General features: G+C 30.4%; 1 non-coding gene across 1 annotated transcript; it reads right to left on the minus strand.

The window, feature by feature from the left end:
- Positions 1–1589: 1589 nt before the first annotated feature.
- On the minus strand, positions 1590–1662 carry Trnak-uuu. The gene has a single exon. It is a non-coding gene; the product is annotated as a tRNA-Lys (tRNA).
- Positions 1663–21316: the final 19654 nt, after the last annotated feature.

Genomic DNA, 21316 nt, shown 5'->3' on the forward strand with positions numbered 1-21316 from the left:
AAATGTATTTTTATTTATCTTTTTACCTATAACTATCTTTAGATTTTTATTAATGCGTTCTTTTGTTTCTGTTTTAATTAATCTCACAATAAAGATTCCGATATCTGAATTTTACAAAATCTGACTCCACGTTATTAAAGCACACTCCAATGAACAAGAAACACACAAAATTAAAAACAAGCTTCTAGAGTCTTGCACTTAATCGAGTTTAATTACAATTATCGTTCCATTATGACAAACATTGATAATGTTTGTAAAGAAACTGGAAAAAATATTACTTACTATGTAAGTCGTTTTTTCAGTCAGCACGTATTTATGAACTATTTTAAATCAAAACTTGGTAAGAAGTTTCCTTTTGCACCTCAGCTATCGCGAAAGCAAAAACAAGACCCGTTTATGGAGTATAATATAGGGAATCAAGTTATAAACAAACTAGAAAATTCCTTTTAGTAACCTTAAATTACAAATGGAATAACCCATCACCACCTGCACTGCTTTTTCGCTATGATATGGGATGAGAGAAAAGGGAAATCTTCCCACGAGTATTTCTTGTGGGAATTTAAAAGAATGAATATCAGGTTAATTAAGAGGATTTTTTAAACCGAAATACCGGTCAAAAATTAATTACCGGTAAATTTACCGTTGTATAATTTTCCTAATTTACCGGTAAACCGGTTACCGGTAACGCAATCACTACTCCCTGCCGCTTGCCCGCAACCCACGATTTCACGTAAGTTACGTCCCATTACTTTCATCCCTTCGTGCGAAAACAGCCCCGAATTCAATTCTCTCTCGACCGACGCCATCCAACAGAATTGTCGCAATGTTCACACATTTCCTGTAAATTCAGCGTTCGTTCATCTGTATAGTTTCCTTACAATACAACTATATGAACCCGCGATTCGTAATTCATTCACAAATCGGATTTAATATAAAGGGATTAGAACGGCAAACGACATATTGTCTCTGTTCTCTTTGATTATTGTTATTATTGTGCAAATCTACCGAACAGTCGAACACCATGGAGTCGGATAGGGGATGCCTTCCGGAAGGTCTTTTTAAGGGAAACTGGCCCTATTCAGACGTTACAGACGTGGAGAAAATCCGGAAAATTCCACGTGGCCAGCCCGTCCAAGCGAAGCGCGAACCCAGTGTTCAGGGAACGAAGACCCCTCGGTCACCTCTTTCATTCTAACGACCTTCGTTTTCTACCAGTGCAATATTCTATTCTTGTGTCTGTAGAACGCTGTCGTCATCTTACAATTCTCGTAGCGAATTTCAAAGAAATTAACCACAGCCAGATTCGTCATGTTATCGAATAGCAATAAAAAGAATTGTCGAAGAGTAACGATAGTGGTTGAGATAAAACCTGGATGTAAAATCAACGCACATGCACAATCTGCCGGTCTGCTCTGCCTATATGCAATATCCAAGTCTGTGTCGCTGAAGTTATGTATTTGCAAGTTTCCAATTAAACACGTCTTCTCCGCATATCCAGTTAGACGCGCATTCCTAAGTCTTTGTAAAATGCGATTCAATTCTGGCAATGCACAACCACGATCGACAAAACGAAATAAAAAAAAACGAACCGCCCGAACAGGGACTCGAACCCTGGACCGTTAGGTTAAAAGCCTAACGCTCTACCGACTGAGCTATCCGGGCTATCTGTTTCAGCTTTCCACTTTCACTATTACAAAAAAACAGAGTATGCGAAATTCGAATGCCTCAATTTATATTGCGTCAGTACTTTCGCCCGAGCCCGAAACAAATTACGTATACCGGCAAAAAATAATATTGAACAATTTGTATAGCGTAGGCATAGACTTGAATAAATAAACAAAGAATTTACATTTCTTGTCATATAGTTTATTATGATTCTTAAAATTACCAAAAAAAAAAAAAAAAAAAAACAATTCCTCCTGTAAAGTTCATTCTACTATTTCAACAGCTTTCATATTACATTCTCATATCTAAAGATCGGTTTCTCAAGCAGAAAATATTTCTAAAGAAAGTGTGGATGGAAATGGATAGAAAATGAAATTTTTTTGTTGTTTACGGAAATATCTCCTGTGTGTCCTGAAATATCATCATACCAGATTTAGATTTGGATTATTAAATGTAAAACGAAAACGTACAATGAAAAGATAGTAATATATATATATATATTGTGGTTTTAGGCCCCTTACTGCTCAGAGAGCACAAAGAGGTCATGTAAAATATGAATTTGTCTTCAATGAGTTCAGCATTTTCTTTTATTCGTTTCTAAATTTATACAAGATGTTCACGGAAAATTGTTCATCCGAATTATTTGAATACGTTTCATGTAAATTCCAATCTAGCAGTTATTATAAACCAACAAAAGCTTTAATTTTGGTCCCAATATCATCATCAACTCTAGGAAAAATTTAGAAAAATTATCTTCAGAACCCTGGTAGAGAGAGCAAAAATTCCAATTATGAAGTTAAAACTTGTGTTTCAAATTGTAAAACAAATCACTTTTACCATAATTATAGTTTTGAGAAAAAACATGCTGTACAGTACTGTACTGTACATCTTGACATGATGTTATCAACGATTTTTAAAAAAATTCCGGATTTTAGCACAAAACCACAAACGCAAAGCTTTGAATGAAACGCGAAGACAACTTTCTAAATAAAAGTGTAAAGGTTGTAAAGGTAAAATTTAGTCATTTCGATTTTTTTATAGAAACGACTGGAAAAAAAAATGTTCTAGAACGATAGATGTGAGTACATAAGTAGAGTAACCGGAGACATTTCATCACATAAAAGTAGAGGCTTCAGCGATGTCAGACAATAAGAAACTTTCGAAAGCCTACAACTGGTTCAAGAAATTCAAAGATGGCGATTTCTCGGTCCAAGATGAACTCTATTCAGGCAGCGATTCCATAATACGGCTGTCCATAAATTACGTCCGCATTTTTCTTGAAATTTTTACTTCCTCCCTCTAAGTTTTCGCAACACCCTCTCTCTTCGGACATCCAACAAACCTCAACCCTTCCTTAAAATCTTCATCACTTTATGAATGATAGATACCATAAGTAGAAACGAAACATACAAGAAATTTTAAGATAAATATAATAAAATATTAAGTGTTAACAATGGAAGTGTTAAGTAACAATTGAAGTGTTAAGGGAAAGTGATGTGCAAGATTTACAGGCGCAGATGCGTTTTTTTTTTTGCGTTTTTGCGGGAAATGAAACATACTTTTAGACCCATCTAAAAATTTTCTAATTAGCCTGGAAACAGGGGAACCCAATTCTTGTATTCTGTGAAATCGGGTAAGATTGGCCATAATGTAATACAGTCGACCCCCTATAACACAGTAGATACGTTCCGTTTTTTTATGAAATTCATATTCTACGAGTCCTTAAATACATGAGCCAATCACAGTCTGGCACGTATGCAGTTTACGGACTACGGCTGTTTGAAAGGTTTTCTTCCATAAAATTAACCGATTCTAGACTAATTTCACTCAACATTTCCAAAATACGTATAATTTTTTGGGAATAATCCATATAAACTATGCCATAAACAAAAAATTGTAGGATTACTTACCTAGTGTGCACCGTTCGACGACGCCATTGCTTAAACTTGTTTTCGTCGCGGAGCGGCACATCGAACGGGGGGGGGCGCGTGTTTCCTGATAAATTATTTTTCTGCGAAAACTTTGCTGAACTTTGGAGACATCATTAATATCAATATAAATTTTATGGACGTTAAATAATAAATGGTTTTTATTAGGTCCGCTGCTCGTTTAAACTCAACGGTTTGTGCAATATCCGCTATTGGTCTAGATTCGACCAATCCTGTCGCGACACGAGTCGGCGATGACGTTTTATCGAATTATACGAGTTTCTTTTAGCGTGTTTATACGAATACGGTCGCAATTTTTTCTCCATTATATACGAATCCGAATTATATGAACCCGTTTTATAGGGGTTTACTGTAATCTTAATCTTCGCTATCGTTACTTTTTGCCCGAGCAACGCCGGGTTTATCTGCTAGTATGTATATAAAGCAATAAAATTTCTACAGTGATTGATTATAAAAACTATTACTAATAATAAATTATGTAATTTAGATTCAAATCGGCTGAAGAATGTGGGTATACATATAACTAGCACTTTATTCTTGCCGAGAAATATAATTTATGAAACAAACGTTTTCAGCCTGATTCACAGGCCATCCTCAGGTTTAGAACAAATTTGAATTAAAAGATTCCATCAATGGAATAAACAAAATGAATTTTACAAAATTCAAAATTAAACATTAAATAAGCAACGGAATAAGATAAAAATAAGGTGTTAGTTATATGTATAGTGATTTGCTGAGTACTTTATGATATTATTGAATGTGGATATTTTGCAGTTGTCACACTTTACTTCAAATTCCAAAGGATTACAGAAGAAAATTTCCAATAAATTTCTGAGTAAAATTAAATTGATGATCATAATTTGGCGTAAAAAATTGCATATTTTCTTCTAATTATCAATTTGAAAATAAATTATAATAATTTATTTGTAGAAACATTATTATAATTATGTTAAAATTAATAATAATTACGAAAATCGATTATGTATAGCATTATAAATCTTATAATTCATAATGTATTATTTGCATAAATAAAATAGGCGTCATCAAATGTTTTCTCAGCATTTGTGTATCTATAAATTTAATTACAATGAAAAATAAATTGGGTATTTAGATATAATTAAACAGGAAAATTAAATAAACTAATTCTAGATTAACTTAAAATCAACGAGCTAGAATATACTACATAGAGTGGACGAAACGACGCCACGTTTGACAAAAATTGAATACGGGTCCGCCATTTTCCTTTTAGTCAAGGACACGTGGCATCTGGGTTGTGTAAAGGCAACGATCTGGAATATTCCAATTCGTCGATTGCCATCAAGAGCACTGTAACCATGGTCACAGTCACCCTATATTTTAGCTCGTTGGTTAAAATATAGTAAAAACTGTCCAAAACTGAACCCGAATAAAGCGGAAACCTGCCTAAACAGAAAAATCTTCGGAAGGGAGTGATTTTCTTTGTTAAAATAAACCTGTTATGAACGAAAACATGATAAACTGGAAAAAGTATTCGGTACCAAACGATTCCTTTCACACAGGTTTTCTTAATTTACTGAATCGTCAATCGTGTAATCACCATTACTGCTATTGTTCCCTTCAAACCCATTTTTCCATATACAGTGCCGCCAAAAAGTCTCTTGCTAAACGGGGAGAGAGAGGACACATTGCAAATTACAGACGAAAAACACGGTAAATGACTTTAATGACGTTTAATGCTGTTTGTGTGACACTGTGAGTTTGGAATGTTGTATACCACAATCTCATCAATGCTCATGTCCGCGCACTCGAATAGGGTTGTACAGGATACAGAACTTCAAGCGTCATTGCTCATTGCTGCAAGAGACACATGTGGAATGTTACCGAGAATAATACAAAGTCGTTATTGCACCCGAAACAATATAAGAACAGCAATTACCCCATTTGCGAGCGACATTTTTGGTCACACTGTATTTTCATATTCAATGTCATTTATATTGTTATATATACTAATTTTCCCGTTTATTTAACTAAGTACTGTGCTGTCAAGCGCAATTTAAAGATTTAATTAGTCCAAGTTTCTTTAGTTTATATCACGGCATGATAATGAACAATAACTTAAGTTATGTTAAGTTTAGAAGTTTTAAATGGAACATAACTTATAAACTTGTAATTCTAAGTAAGTAAACTTTATTGTATTGAGCTTCTGCTCTTACCGTTGGGATTAATTTCTGAAAATTGATATAATGATAAATTTCAGAATGTTTTTCATACATAATTTTATAAAATTAAATTTTTAAAACATATTTTATTAATTATTTTACACTAATTACACACTCACAGCTGAAAATTTGATAAAACTGATGGCAATTTTACGGATAAAATAGAATAAGTCTCTTGCAAAATAGATTATATACAAAATCAATTATTATTATGTGAAAAAATATTTGTATATTATTAATAATGTACAGCACTGAGCAGTAAAAAATAGCTGCATTTATAGTGACCACAACACACAGAAAAGATGGAACCAGCAAGAAAACATTTATTTGGAAATGTTTCCTGAATTATAAAATGATTTTTAGAAGTAAAAGTAAAATAAAATCAGATATGTCTTTTTATATTCAAATAGTCTCAAGAATAATTTTAAATTATTGTTAATTTTAAGAAAAAACCAGTGTTTGAAAAAATTAATCTATATTTCAGTTAACCAACTTCTGGGGCAAGCTGAAGTAACTTTAGACACAGGACAATTTTAATTTTTTAAGTGTATCTATGCGAAAAGAGACTAATTTATAAATATAAATAACCTTCCGATAAACTTTTCCATTTATTTTTTCATTTACCATATTTTCTTCATATAGGCTATATCAGACTCAGTGGTGTAGCGTGGGTGTCAGCCGCCCGGGGCGGAGGTATCTCAATATTCTTCGCCCCCTTCTTATTTAGGTATCTCAATTTAAAAGACTAAAATTCAGTTTCGTCACAGAATAAGTAATGAAAAATTCCGTGCTAGTGTTGCCACTTTTTTAAAATCGCTGACCCGGACGGCAGGTGAGGTTTGTTCGAACAGAAGTTCCTGATGCATGCGTATGTCATTTTGCAATGGCGAAGAATAATTTGCAGTGCATGCTGCTTCTAAATTAGTTACAGTTAGCGACTAGGGAGACTTGGATAGGAGTGACCTAGCTCTATTGGATATTGAAGGCGTATATATTTATATACGAATAAATCGTACAAAAAAAAAAAAAACAGATTGGGCACGACATCCCCGGACGGCGAGTCGATTCCGGACAGTCCGGATGGTATTCCGTGCTCATTTCAATGGTCCGAATCCTAGGTGCACGAAAATATGAAATAAAATGGTTCAAATTCTTACAAGATATTATTATTATTTATTGTGAAATTTTGCCGCCCCCTAAAAAGTGCCGCCCGGGGCTAGGCCGCCCCCACTACGCTACTGATCAGACTTGGTTTCTGATTCATGGTTGTGGAAACTATAATAAGAGTTATGGTGCGACTATGCAGACGCGAGCGAGCGAATTTTCCGAGAGAGCGAGAATATGTGGCGAGAAGAGGCGAGACGCGATAAATATCAAAACCTGTCAGATATGTGCGAGAACCAGAAATTCGCTCTCGCTAGCGTTATTTCTCACTTCTCGTTTAAGCATGGTTTTCCTTTGCGAAAACTAAATCGCTCGCAACCTCTCGCTCGCTCTAAATCCGCGTCTGCATAGTCGCACCCTTATTTTGGGTGCAGCCATATAGAGTAATCTTATTTTTCGTTAACTCAGATTTAATTATTTGTTTCCAGATCCGGATTTCTCTGTAATTTCTTTCTTGTATTTTTGTTAGCAATATTATTCTTCCATCTCGTGTTGTTTTATCCACCAATGAGCGAGTAAAGGTTTTCTGGGTTTTATTCACATGTCTACCACCTAAATATGGGTTTGCTTCTGTAGAAAATCTTTCTATTAAAATTATTGTTATTTTATCTCCTTTTTCTTTCAAAGTTCCTCATCACTTAATTAACAATTTCCTTTAAAAAGTCCTTTATTCCTCAATTATTTATACCACTATCTGTCGGTCCTCTTGTGTTTATGCTATCCAGAATATTCTCATTCCATTTTATCCCTATTGAACTATTTCTAAATAAAAATATTTAAAACATAAATAATAATAATAATAAAAAAATAGATATTAATGTAAATAACAACTATTGCAGCTCTATTCATTTCTATAATTAACATTTAAAGTAGGACTTATGTCGCCATCTATTATTTAAAATAGAAACTGTTTCCTTTTTATAATTTTTTATTATTTTGAATTTTAATAATTATTTTTTCTTCCTTATAACTATTTTGCTAAATTTATTATATTTATTATTGAATTATCTTAACTGAGTATATGGTTTAATTATTTAATAGTATTTCAACAAAATATAGAAATTATTTTAATTTTCTTAACAATTAACCACTATAAATACTATACTGTATTGTAAAATTTTCAATTTTATATTAATATATTTGCACCGATAATCAGTAGCTTAACTAGGACCGATGTTAGCAGGCTCGAATTAGAACGTTGAAACCTATATTCACCACTGTACTAATGTGGATCCATTTATTTATTTATAAAGGTATTGTCCTGGTTACCATACTATTATAAAGATGGCAGAGAATGATAGCAATTATTCAACTCGAATATTTGTATGATTAATTTAAATATCACATTGTTCTATGAATGGGTTCAACACAAGATGATTCGATAAGTTGAGAAGAAAGGCGAAGAACGTTCTGACTAGAAATATTCACGAGAATTTAAATTGAGCTTGAATCAAGATTTCTCATTATGGTAAATCATAGTGAGAATTTCATATTGTTGTGTCACTGAATAGTTTTGATTCTTTCAGCCATGCGGACACTAAGAGGGATTTTTAATCATATCCATCATAGGTTCGGTCAGGATCACAGTAGAGGCTACTGGATGGAGGGACGGGACCCGACATATCCGGGATAGTCGCCATGAAAAATTCTTGAGGTTTCTGAATGTTATTTATTTTCTGATAAGAATCTACAACACGAAGGCAGATATTAGAACAGAGGCTTTCTAGTTGTTCTAGAGCACCTTGAACATACCAAAAATCCGTTTATTCTTTCGTTTCGTTTCTTGTAGAAATATCATTCCAACGACCATTCAATCTTAAAGTTATTCACATGTTATTGATTTGTTTTTTGAAAGCGTGGATATCCGAACACTTATCTTTGTATTATCGCAGAGAAATTCTAGTCTCTCGCTTCTCATTTCTTAAAAACCAATGCTTGTTTACTATCCTTAAACAATTGTATAGCCCATTATGTAACATAAATATTTCACAATAAAAAATGGAATTTTCAGTTTTAATATAAGAATATTTGGAATTTTCCCTATCAAATGATAACATAACTTCATTAATTTCGTTTCTTGAGCATCTTTTTTGTAAATTTGACACTTCTACTAATCTTTATCTCTGACATCAGGGCTTGGCTTACTTATTGTGCCATGTGCCACGATAATAAACAGCGTTAATGTGCATTCTAGATGTTTACCAGTGGCTTTCAGATTCTGATAATTGTAAATGTCTTACGCATTTCCAAAACACCTCTTAAGTATCCTCTTTAAGAATCTCCGAATTGTTCTTAATAAAATATTAATAAAATTTTACAATTATAAGACAATAACTTTTAAAAGGGCGTGTTTAATCATAAGATTAGTTTTATTTATTTATTTTTTTAATAATAAAATTTAAAGTGCTTCTGATACTTAGGCTACTGTAATTTAAAGTAGATCAAGTGGCTTAATGTTGGCCAAACATTATTTAGAATGTCAAGTGAATGCAAACCTCGAACGGCCTCGTGTGACACTTTAATAAGAAAAACGTGATAAACGTGATTTTGTTGTATTGTACTTTGCAGGGTTATGAACTAAATCTTTTCCTTCAAGGTGGATGACAAACGTGACAATTTAATAGAAGTTATATAGGTATTTCTACTTGTAATTATCTTAAAATTTTGGTTTTTGTAGTTACGGTATATTTTATTATATAAAATTATTCTAAGGAACATTTTCATCCATTTCTAAAAATAATGAATTTTTAATAAAATATTTTAAATTGGTTCATTGTTTCGTCACCAGATCGCAGTACTATTGCATTAGAAGCCTGAAAGTTTTTTCCATTTCTTTTTTAAATAAGATTTTATATAATAATTCTGAAAATATTTATTATATAAAACATTATTATGCAATTTTTTAATATTTAGTTAAGTATATAAAAGCTATAAAAATAAATAACACTCATATAGATAAATAAATAAATAATTAATACTTTTAATTTCCTACAGATGGCGCTATGTGAAAGTTTTATTTTTCTGTAAATTATTATACTATTACTATTATTATAATTGTCTGAATTTTATTATCTATACTTCAATCGTCAATACAAATATGATTACTTAGATTCAGTTTTATTTGTTTTTATAGCTGTTTAGTTGTCATTATTCTTGTACTCAACTATAATTAATAGCAATGTGTATTGTGTTAGTATTTTTGTATTGTGACGTACTGTACAAAAATCATTGACGATTATTATTCCTTTTTTTTAAAGTACCTTACATTTTTTTAAACAGAAATACTTTCTCTAGAATGATTAATGAGCATAATTATAGTATTTGAGAATCTAAACTGGATGTTTAGTTTTTATAATGGCCGCTCTTACAAAATTCCGAAGTAGTGTCGCTTAAACTATAATGAATGGTGGTTTTCTTTATCTATCGACAACATACGAATGTATTTAAGGTAATATGGCAACACCACCCAAAATTTAAAGACTTCCAACCTACACTAGCGTGCATCCTTAACACGGCCAAGGTTTTTAGTAGGAAATTTGACAATTTGAGTCGACCTTACTTAGATATTTTTTTCACTATTGCGCTTCCCTGGTAGCGTTAGAAATCCAGTGCCAACACCTATTGGAATGAGACGACACCCTAAGATGTAGCTGCACCCAGTTGTACTGATCTATGCGATAAAACATCAGAATTAATATATGAAATATAAAATTAACTGTAACTTATTCTTCTTATTCTTTTACAATATTTAATATAAAAGGAACTACTGTTGACTGAATTATGTATAAAATGTAATTCAGTTCTGTGTAATTTCTTATTCTATCATATATACTTGCTTAAAACTAAACAATGCCTTTATATATTTTTCTCGTAATTTTATTCGGAACTTATAACAAAATATAGAAAAACTTCTTAGCGTATGCAAATTGTAGAAAATATTCTAAATATCCACCATTGAAAAATAATCTGTACAAAAATAGCATTTTATTTGATTTATTTTTACTTATTTCAGGCCTTTCGTGGATTTTGCCAGGCCCGCAGTGAGAATGGTCGGATGATGAAGAATGGGGCTCGACATATCCGGGACCAGGGTTGTCCAAGGAAGATGGGATTTAGGGAATTTTCCCGGACTTGGAGAAAACTTAGGAGTTCCACGTGTTCCCTATACCTATAAATTAATGTTGTTCACTAACAAAAAATAAATAATATAAGCTCTCGGCTGTCGTGTCCAGAACAATATACTCGGAAATTTCTGGGTTTCCTCGCCCGGATTCGATCCCGGATCCTCCAAAGCGGTAAGCTTTAGCCATTTTAGATACAGTATTAATAATTATATTAATGCCAATATAGTAAATTTTGACAATTTAATAAGTGAAGAATTTATATTTTTTCATTCATTGAAAAAAAGTCCAGTGGATAAACCACTAAATATTGATAGTTAGTTGATCGTGGGTTCGAGCCTGGCCAAAACAGGCTTGTCACGTGGAGTTTTTCGGGTTGTATTCACGTTTTTTAACATCTAAATATGGGCCAGTTTCCCATAGAAACTTCTCCCCTCCCTTGGCAGATCGCCCGTTGTTGTATAAGAACATCATCATTCATTAAAAATGCTTATACTAATTGTTAATTTACTAACAATTAGTGATTTGTGTGTTTAGATCAACCCTCGATATAGCACATCAGTATCTTAAATTGCTATTATCACATAGACTTTCAAACTCAAAATTGTGTTCTTCTAAATATCACTTATGGTAGCTGTTATTATGTACTATGAATGTATGTCTCTTTAATCCGAAATTAAATTCGGTAGACTATCATTACAGCTTTCAGGTTAGACAGTTTTTTTTATTGTTTTCACATATGCATTTCGGGCTTATATAAATGCTAAGCCCCTCTTCAGTGCAATACTACAAATTATTTAAAAAAAACAACAATTAGTAACATGACAAAATTTCTCGCGTGTAGGTAGGTCATTTCCGTATGAATGTTTGGAAAGTGTATTTTTGGTGTTTTTAATGGCTGTAATAAAAAATCTTTCCAATGTTACCCGTTATACACCGTGCTTTTAGAAGACAGAACCATATGCATCGGATAAGTGTGACAATTTTTAGGTATGATAGTTTTATGTCAGTAAATATGACCTACACGCGAGAAATTTTGTCATATTACTAATTGTTGTTTTTTTTTTTAATAATTTGTAGTATTGCACTGAAGAGGGACTTAGCATTTATATAAGTCCGAAATGCATATTTGAAAACAATAAAAGAAGTGTCTAACCAGAAAGCTGTAATGATAGTCTACCGAACTTAATTTCGGATTAAAAAAACATACATTCATAGTCAAAATTGTGTTTAAATTTCATATATAGTGTATATAATTCGTGCTGTTTGAAGTTCCTCAGTCTAGCGCCAGTTTCAGAGACGAAAAATGAGGGCACTGAATTGAGGTTGGGCCATACAGAATTTTGAGCTGTTGAAGTCAACGAATTCCTCTTTAATAAGAATAATTCATCATTCTACTTAAAAGCAATGAAAATCTTTGGATTTTTTAATACATCTATGAAAATTCTTCAGCATACGTGCAATAATTTATACTTTGACCTAATTAGTTTAAGGTAACAATATTTAAATAAAAAAATATTACGTATTAAAAAAGTAAGCATAAACTTGTTTTGATTTATGAATTTATTTACCATAAAAATTCTTTTATTACAAGAATGAGAATGAGTCATTCAATTGTTATTTAAAATTTAGTAAATAAATTCTAAGTTCGTCTTTCATTTTTATTTAAAATACAGTATATTATATTGTTTCATTTTCTTTCATGTAAATTCTTGCTTAATTTACAGTTTTGTAAACGTATAATCATATATATTATGATACATTTTACAGTTTTGTTAAGTTCATTTGTAAATATCCTATAAAAATTTGTAATTTTAATATTAAATATGATTTTCAAAACTTTGTCAGTATCTTATTGATTACGATTAGTCTATAATTTCCTATTTATGATTTTTCATCTCTTTTACGTGTAAGAATAACTAAATTATGAATAAGTTTGGAAAAGTTTGAGAGATTTATTACATTAAATGAGCGATAGATTCGACTAATATATCAACCAATTTTTCATTATTTTAGTTTAAATTACCAATATCCAAAGTATTTGTCTTCACTTCTTTTATGATATTAGAATCTAGAAACACCTATAATTTTGAGAAAATAGAGTAGAAATAGATCATCCAAAATAACAGTTTCAATTGTAAAAGATTTAAATTCTGGAAGATTTCTTATATTTTATCAGATCCATCGAAAGTTTTCGCGTTTTTCGAAAAGTCTGCAAATGAATGAATGCTTCGAAATAAATTATTGTAATAATTTCTTTCATCTTTTTACATGTTCGTTTTTACTTTTTTTTAAAATAACATTTTAATCTTATCCATCAAGTACTGTACATTTTGTCAATATTCAAGTGTTTCTAGGTTTTAACTTTGTTAAACAAGATTGCTTTCTTTTTAGTAAAAGAATTATTTCATTATTTATAATTCTCTTTATAAATCTTTTTCTGGAATTTTTGTTATCTGTTCTATCCATAAACATTAATTAATTAATAGTAAATCTATCGATTTGTTCACTGTAAGATCTTCACAATGCGTAGGGGAGATCGGGGCAACTTCGGCATGCGGGGCAAGTTTGTCAAGCGCTTTTTTTAAAAAACAAATTAAAAGGAGACTTTGGTTATAGGTTAGGCAGTTGAGTTTTATTAGTGGCTTGTTGAGTGTAGTGTTTTTATTGTTCTCCAACAAGCGTAGTTGAATTATCAAGCACATTTTCATTTTCGTTGAATTCCATATAATATTTTTTTTCCATTTATATTGAATTGGCAGGTTTTGTTATAATTCCATGATAACGAAAGTTACTTTTCCTGTTAGAAGGATGTAACTTCAACTTATTCACGTGGCCAGATCGTGGCTTGGCATTCTGTTCTCAGGGTTGTACTTAATGTTTCGAAATCATGACTAGCGGGGTAAGATCGGCAACATAAAGCCACATTAGAAGCAAAGGATAAAAATTAAACAGATGATAAATGAAAACATGTTTGCATTTGTTATTCATGTATATATGTCTTTGAACTTGCATTTCGTTGTAATAATATTAAATGGGTGTTGGATTTGTATTTCTTTGTTTTAATAGTGAATTCCAACTTATACATTGTTAATAACATAATTTTATATACGTGCCTATCTTGCCCCATTACTGTTGCCCCTATACCAGGGGCAACTTTAATAAAAATAATTAAAATAATTACAACTTTACAAAAAGAGAGAAGTTGCCGATCTTGCCCCTATACCCGGGGCAACTTCGTCAATTTCTCTCTTCTTGTAAAGTTGTAATTATTTTAATTATTTTTATTTCCAAACTGATTTTAACCAGTTCTATAGTAAGGTAACATTCCAATAGACAATATGCAAAGCTTTTTTTTCAGTTTACAGCAGTATTTATTACACAAAATTTAAGTAAAGCTTAACATGCCGATCTTGCCCCGATCTCCCCTATATTTCCAGGAAAAACAAGATTGTAATACATTATCCATCAGTTTGAGAGATTGCCTATCAACCTTCCTGCAATCCTTACAATTTCCCATATGTCTTTTCTTTCTAGAAAAAAGAAAACAATGGAAACGTGATAGAAGATGAAGTCTTTACGAGTTAGAAAATTTTTATTACCTGAATTACTTAATTCGTAATGTAATAGAGAAATAGAAGTATTAACAAATCTTGCAAGCAAATTAGTATCAGCAAGTATTGTCATATTTTCTGATGAACATAAATTTGTCAGTTCAGAAACATTGAAATTGTCAGTATCAAGTATATCGATATTAAAATCGCCAAATGATGTATAAATTTAAGTTATGGTAATAAGAAGCATGATAATCTAGTGTGGACAGTTCCATAGTCAGGTGTAAATAGTTGGGGGCTACGGAAGCAACAAATAATGCTAAATACTACAAAAAAATACTAGGCCTATTAGCTACAGTCCAAGTGTTAAAAATATAACAATCGCCCAAGTTTACGTAATGAAAGCATATATTATACATGCTGTGTATGGGCACTACCGTAAGGGGTTTAGCCACCTGGTAGTCTCCTGTACCTACAGCTTTGAGTATAGACTTAATAATATTAAATAATATAGAAGAAGAAACAGATCTAAAAATTACTAGATATCATCTGCTTATGAGTAGTAATTGTCACTAACTAACAATATCAACATTATTTCTCGTGAAGATAATCCCGATCTTGTACTATAACCAACAGATACATCAACATTCAACATACAGTACATCACTAACACACTACCGTGTTGTAAAGTAGGTCTTTCAACTTTCTCTAAGTTATAACTTTTGTTGGAGATTTATTTAAGACTTTTCGTAATTTAAAATCAAAGAAACAAGAACACTTCGCAATTGATACCTCTAGCGTTATAAAACTGTTAATGATACACTAATTTCATTAATACTTTCGTATTCTTCTGCCAAACAATGAAACAAAAATCTCAGAACGACAGCAAAAAGAGAATATACAGGTAAAGGTATTGTAAATACTGGGAAACTGTTACGGAATTAAAAGTTAAGTTCCAAAAATACGTTGAATGTTTTAAAAAAAATGCCCTTGTGAAAATTAAAACTTGTTAGCAAAATGTAAAGTTTAAAAACAAATGGTACGAGTTTATTCAAATTATCTATAAATACTCACTAATTATTCAGGCCAATATTAAATTCCCGTGACTTGTTCTTACTGGTTTCATTAACACTATTGATCACTCGTTATCAAACTTTTTTGCCTGGTACCAAACGTAAAGAATTTTTCGTAAAGAATAACTAGCTGTGTATTTTAATAATTACTACCCTACAGGCCTCATAGGGTTATTACAGTATATCCATCTGTAGTTTATCACAGATGTAATAAATCTTTACAAATCTTCTTCTCATTTTCGAAATATACTTTCATAATATTTTCGGGCGCATCTCTTGGGACACACTGTTTGCAAACCGTTGTCATAGATTAAACGTTTAAATTAACGCGGTGTAAAATATTTTTACATACCATTCATTAGGCATCACGTCTTGCTTTTGACCATAAGTGTTGGTCAAAAGGAATAACTTTTTGTGACAGTGAAACTTTACATGAATTTAGTGAATTTTTGGAGGATTAGGAGGGTTTTAAAACTCATTATTTATGTTTTATTATTGTAAAAAAATGTTTTTTCTGAAAACTCGGAGCATGAAAATAGAAAATATATTCTAAATACCTCACAGATAAATATATGTAGAACTTGTGGTGTGTCATTTAAAACAAAGATGAACTTTAATAAATTTCTGTCAGCACCACCATATGGCGGGCTTCCAAAGGTTGCGGTTTCGCGATTTCCATTGCTTAAATGCCACCACCGTTACTGTTTATATCAATATTACAGATATTGAAATTTTAGAAGTTATTTTTATTAGGTTTTGTCCAAAAATGGCGGATTTTGACCATGGTGGCTTGTGAAAGTTGACACAGCACAGTGGCTAGTATTGGTCTGCATTATTTTTTTATTTGACTTTTTATATAATTTTATAACAGCAACAGTACCGGTATCGAACACTTCGATATAAATGCTTCATTTTCAATTATTCTTTTATTTCTGTATATTTTATTTAATTTTAATTATTAAGCTCTTTTTAATCTTATTTTATTGAAGATTGGATTAACTGGAACGTCCACATACCACTTTTGTCATTTTATTCGCTGACTCAGTCCCACCTGGGAGGACTTTCAATGGGGAACTGGTTCCTGTTTAGGCATTAGATAGGTTTATGTGAAGTAAATCCGGATAACTTCAAGTGATCAGCCTTTTGGTCAGGCGCAAACTGCGACTAACTAGCAATTTTCAGTGGTTTTATACTCTCGGCCAGTGACATAGATCTTAATAAAGTTTGAGTCTAATTTATAAATGTTATATATTTAATTCTACATTGGTTTTATGAAATTTTATATGATCCCTTTTGTAGAATCTTATAATTAACAAGAATTTATAAAATGTAAGCATTTAATGGAAATAGATCCGGTAAATAACATTCGTCGTGGTTTCTATCTATAAGAATTTACTTCCATTTAAGATTAAAGTCATAAAAAAAATAATTAATAAAATCACAGCTATTATTCTGAAGTACACGAAATTAAATGCGATGCCACCGAAGCTAATGGGATTGTATAACATATCAGATTGTGAACTCCTTGAATTGTTAAATTAAACAAAGACATAAATAACAAAACCCATTCGTCGAAGGCAACATAGAAATGCCATATGAAGATCGCCACATATGAGATTATGCCTAAATAACGTATCAGAGAGGAGCCACTGAATGATATAACTGAAAGGATGAATTGAAGCATTAAATGAATAGTTTGAAATGGATGGTAGATAAGTCTATAAAATATATACTTTGAATTATACTTATTCGATTAACATTATTTTCTGTCCTATACAAGAAAATATACTTTAGAATTGCACGCATGGACGTATTAATTTTTCTAAATTAAATTAATTATTTATTGCACAGCATAGAGACATTTAACTTATAAAATAAAAGCGATTCAGAAATTTATTTGTACAAAAGAATATGCGAATTGCCAGTTATTTCTTTAAATGAATAATATTTTTGCAAAGGTTTTTAAATATAATTTTTAAAAGACGTTTATGCGATTCGGGGTATATACTGTTTAATGTGGTTTCCATTCTGAAATTGTAAGACCTGAAGGCGATGAATAACCGACTGTGCATTTCACATTTCAAGATAATGACCATCATAGCTGATAAGAATGGCGTTCAACAATTGTGGTCGCTTTAATACTCAGAACTTGGTTCCAACACGCGTGCTAATAAAAAAAGGAACTGCTTTTTCGCTGCTAGCAGCGCTAAAACTGAGATACAGGCGAGTTTTAGTACTAATTTTTTATGTTTTTTTTTAAGGTAACGTCTTCTGAAATGTTACCATACTAAATTTGATTGCATTTGGATTGCTAAATTTCTCTCTAGACTGTTAAATAAAGATACGCCGGTTTAACATAATTAAAGTATCAATATTATTTCCATTAAATTAAATCAAAGTTTTCAAGCTGATATTTTTATCTATTTATTGTTTGAAGTTTTATAAAAAAGGAAAATGATTGTTTGATGAATTCAAATATAGGCCTATATATTTTAAAGTTCTGTCACTGTTTTATGTTGTTTTCGACATTTTGTCGTAAACAGTATAAAGTTTCCTTGCTATAAAGATTTCTCTTCCCTATAGGGCAGTTTTTTTTTATCAAAGGAAATTTTTCTGTTTTCTCTAACTAATATTTGATTCAATTCATGATCAGAGAGAACGTAAAACTTCGAATTAAGTGTTAACTCTCTAAAAAGTGTGAATAGATTTTTATTGCCTTAATCTTATAATTAATGTTCACGGATAAACTTACCACTCTCTAATATAATTATATATTATTATTATTATTCCATAAAATTCGACAAATTTCAATTAACACCAAGTTCTTAAATATATTATAATTATTGCCACAAAATCATTAAACTGCATTTCGGTTTTCTATCAGTTTTATATCAGTTGAGATTTTCTGCAAAATCCCATTTTCAGGAAGAAAAATTTAACATTTTTCCTTTAAAACTAACAATTTTAATGAATTTATTTTTATAATAATTAATTTGGTTTTACTTGAAGTTTTTAAACACAAATACATATTCCCATAACTATTTTATTCTTATAAACTTCCATATTCTCACTCTGATATAAATTTAAATTATTTAACTAAATGGTTTAGCTCTTTGGGATAAAGCAATGTAACATATAGGCGATCTGTCAAGAAGACTTTCTATGGAAAACTTAACCATATTCGGATTTTAAACACATGAAGAAAACTAGGAACCCTCTACGTAACTAGCCTGTAGGTGAGGTGTGAACTTTAACTACGAATGTTCAGTTGTTTTTCCACTGTTGGATTCAATTAATTAAGTAGATATTTAAGTAAAACTTTTAAAAACTGTCAAAATGATAATTTATAAAAACATTTTGATTTATTATCTCCAGAACAACAACATTTATTATTAAAATGATATAAGCCTAAGTTTGTATCGTATCTAATTACCAATTGATTCAAGTTAAACTTTTGAACCTTATTTTTTCGTTACAAACAGCAATAACGTGAAAAAATATATATATATTTAGTATAGAATTGTTGTGTAAATAATATCTGGATTATAACTTTTCAAGAATTCAACACAGTATTTTGAAAACTTTCAGTAAAATATAACATATTCATCTAAATATATTGTCCCATATTGTTGTTCTATCCCATATTTTCCTATTTCCTGTATAAGATCCTTCCCTTTAAACTATTCAGTTTACGCTTTAAAATAGACTTACATTGTTTACCAAATGCGCATGAATATCCTTCTTTTAATATTTATTTCTGTTTATATATTTCGATAAATCTATTCATTCATTTTTCCTGTTCTATACATTTTTTTTATGATTATCAGTCACGTTATTATTACATCTCATATAACGAATTTTATTAGTTATAATTAACTTTTATTCTGTGTATCTAACAAAAGTAATATTAAATAATAATTATTATTTTTATTTAAAATAATCACTAAAGTAAAAAACAGAGCTAAGTTTCATTTTAGGTCATAAACGTGTCATTTAAATATAATGCAAAATATGCAGTTCTATAGAAATATTTAGTTGTACGATGGATAAAAATGCCGCTAGAATATTAACCTCATTATGCATTAATTATATACGTACAACTGCATTTTACTTCATGGATATATATTTTTTCAAGATATTAAGATAATTCAGCATTATTTTTATACATAAAAACTTCAATAAAAAATTAAATTTTTCAAGGTAAAATTTTCAGAAATGGCAGAAAATATTTCATTGCGTGTTTCGAGATATGGTTTATCTGTAAATCTTTAATTATTTCCTGTCATTTTAAATGAAATTTTTAATTATATCAAATCGGCAAGTGTACTTATATCTCTTCCTTAACTGGAAAGATATTTTAATTGTAAATATATTTGTGTTTACAATTTAAAGTTATTACTATTGTTATTAATATCACCATAATATTTTGGTGCTAATATCCTAAATATTTGGGTTTTAGAAAAAAGGAAAGCTTATGGAATTCAAACATTTGGTCATTTCACCTGGAAAATGCTTAGGAATTTCATTTTTAATGTATTAAAATCACTCGAATTAATATGCGAAATGTTAACAATTCATTCTTGCGAGTTCTTTACAATACTCTTGATACATAAGCAATTGAACTGATAAAATAGGTCAATCGTGTTATTCTTATCGTCAAGATTAATTTTTAAATAATATTCGAGTGATATTTGCTATATTTTTAGTGTTAAATATTCATAAATTCTCTAAATTGCTACGTAACAAAATTTTATTTGCTACATTCAACATGCACACGTAGTTCCTGTTTATATTGAAGAAATAGAAGGCCACTAAATCAATCACATCACAAATGCAACTCTTTTCATTGAGTTCAGATTATATCAAACACATCAAAAATAGATTTGGATATTTATAAATTCTTTTTCTTTATGAAAACTTTATCAGAGAGTATCGATATTAGCAAAATATCTACTGTTATATTAATTCGTTAAAGATCAGTTATTTTAATATAAAAAAGGATATAGTTTTACGTTTAAATGTAACATACGTTTGTTTAATTTCACAATTTCAACTTTTTAAATTTTATTTTATATTGTAAAACCTAACTAAACTCGTTTTACATTTACATAATTATTACGTATGCATTTCTACAGAATTATTTGCAGAAAATCATCTTCAAATATTGCTTATTCACACGCTATCTAGTTGAGATTAATCAGCATATTTTCGAGTCTAATTCTGTTTTATTCTGTCTTCTAGCTTTTAAATTCGAAAAAGAAATAACTGTTTCGGTGTAGCTATAAATTTTTATGGCGAGTATAAAATAAAATTTTAACACTTAAACATCATTAAATTTAAAGATTAGTCAATTGCAACGATAATGACGTTATTTTTATGCCAAATAAAATATACTGGGAGGTGCGAAAATGACGTCAAAGTAATATTTGGAAATGAATAGGCTTACACTTAATACTTCTGCGATAATTGTGTTATTATGGAAAATACACCATTAAAATACTCATAATTTGGTGTGGATTTTTATCAACCTGTTTAAACAGAATTTATTTTATAAATTGAATTTTAGATTATATTTAAATTCGTAAAAATGCA

This window comes from Centruroides sculpturatus, unplaced genomic scaffold (assembly GCF_000671375.1).
Source record: "Centruroides sculpturatus isolate CEXI.00-Female unplaced genomic scaffold, Cexi_2.0 scaffold669, whole genome shotgun sequence".
Classification (NCBI taxonomy): domain Eukaryota; kingdom Metazoa; phylum Arthropoda; class Arachnida; order Scorpiones; family Buthidae; genus Centruroides; species Centruroides sculpturatus.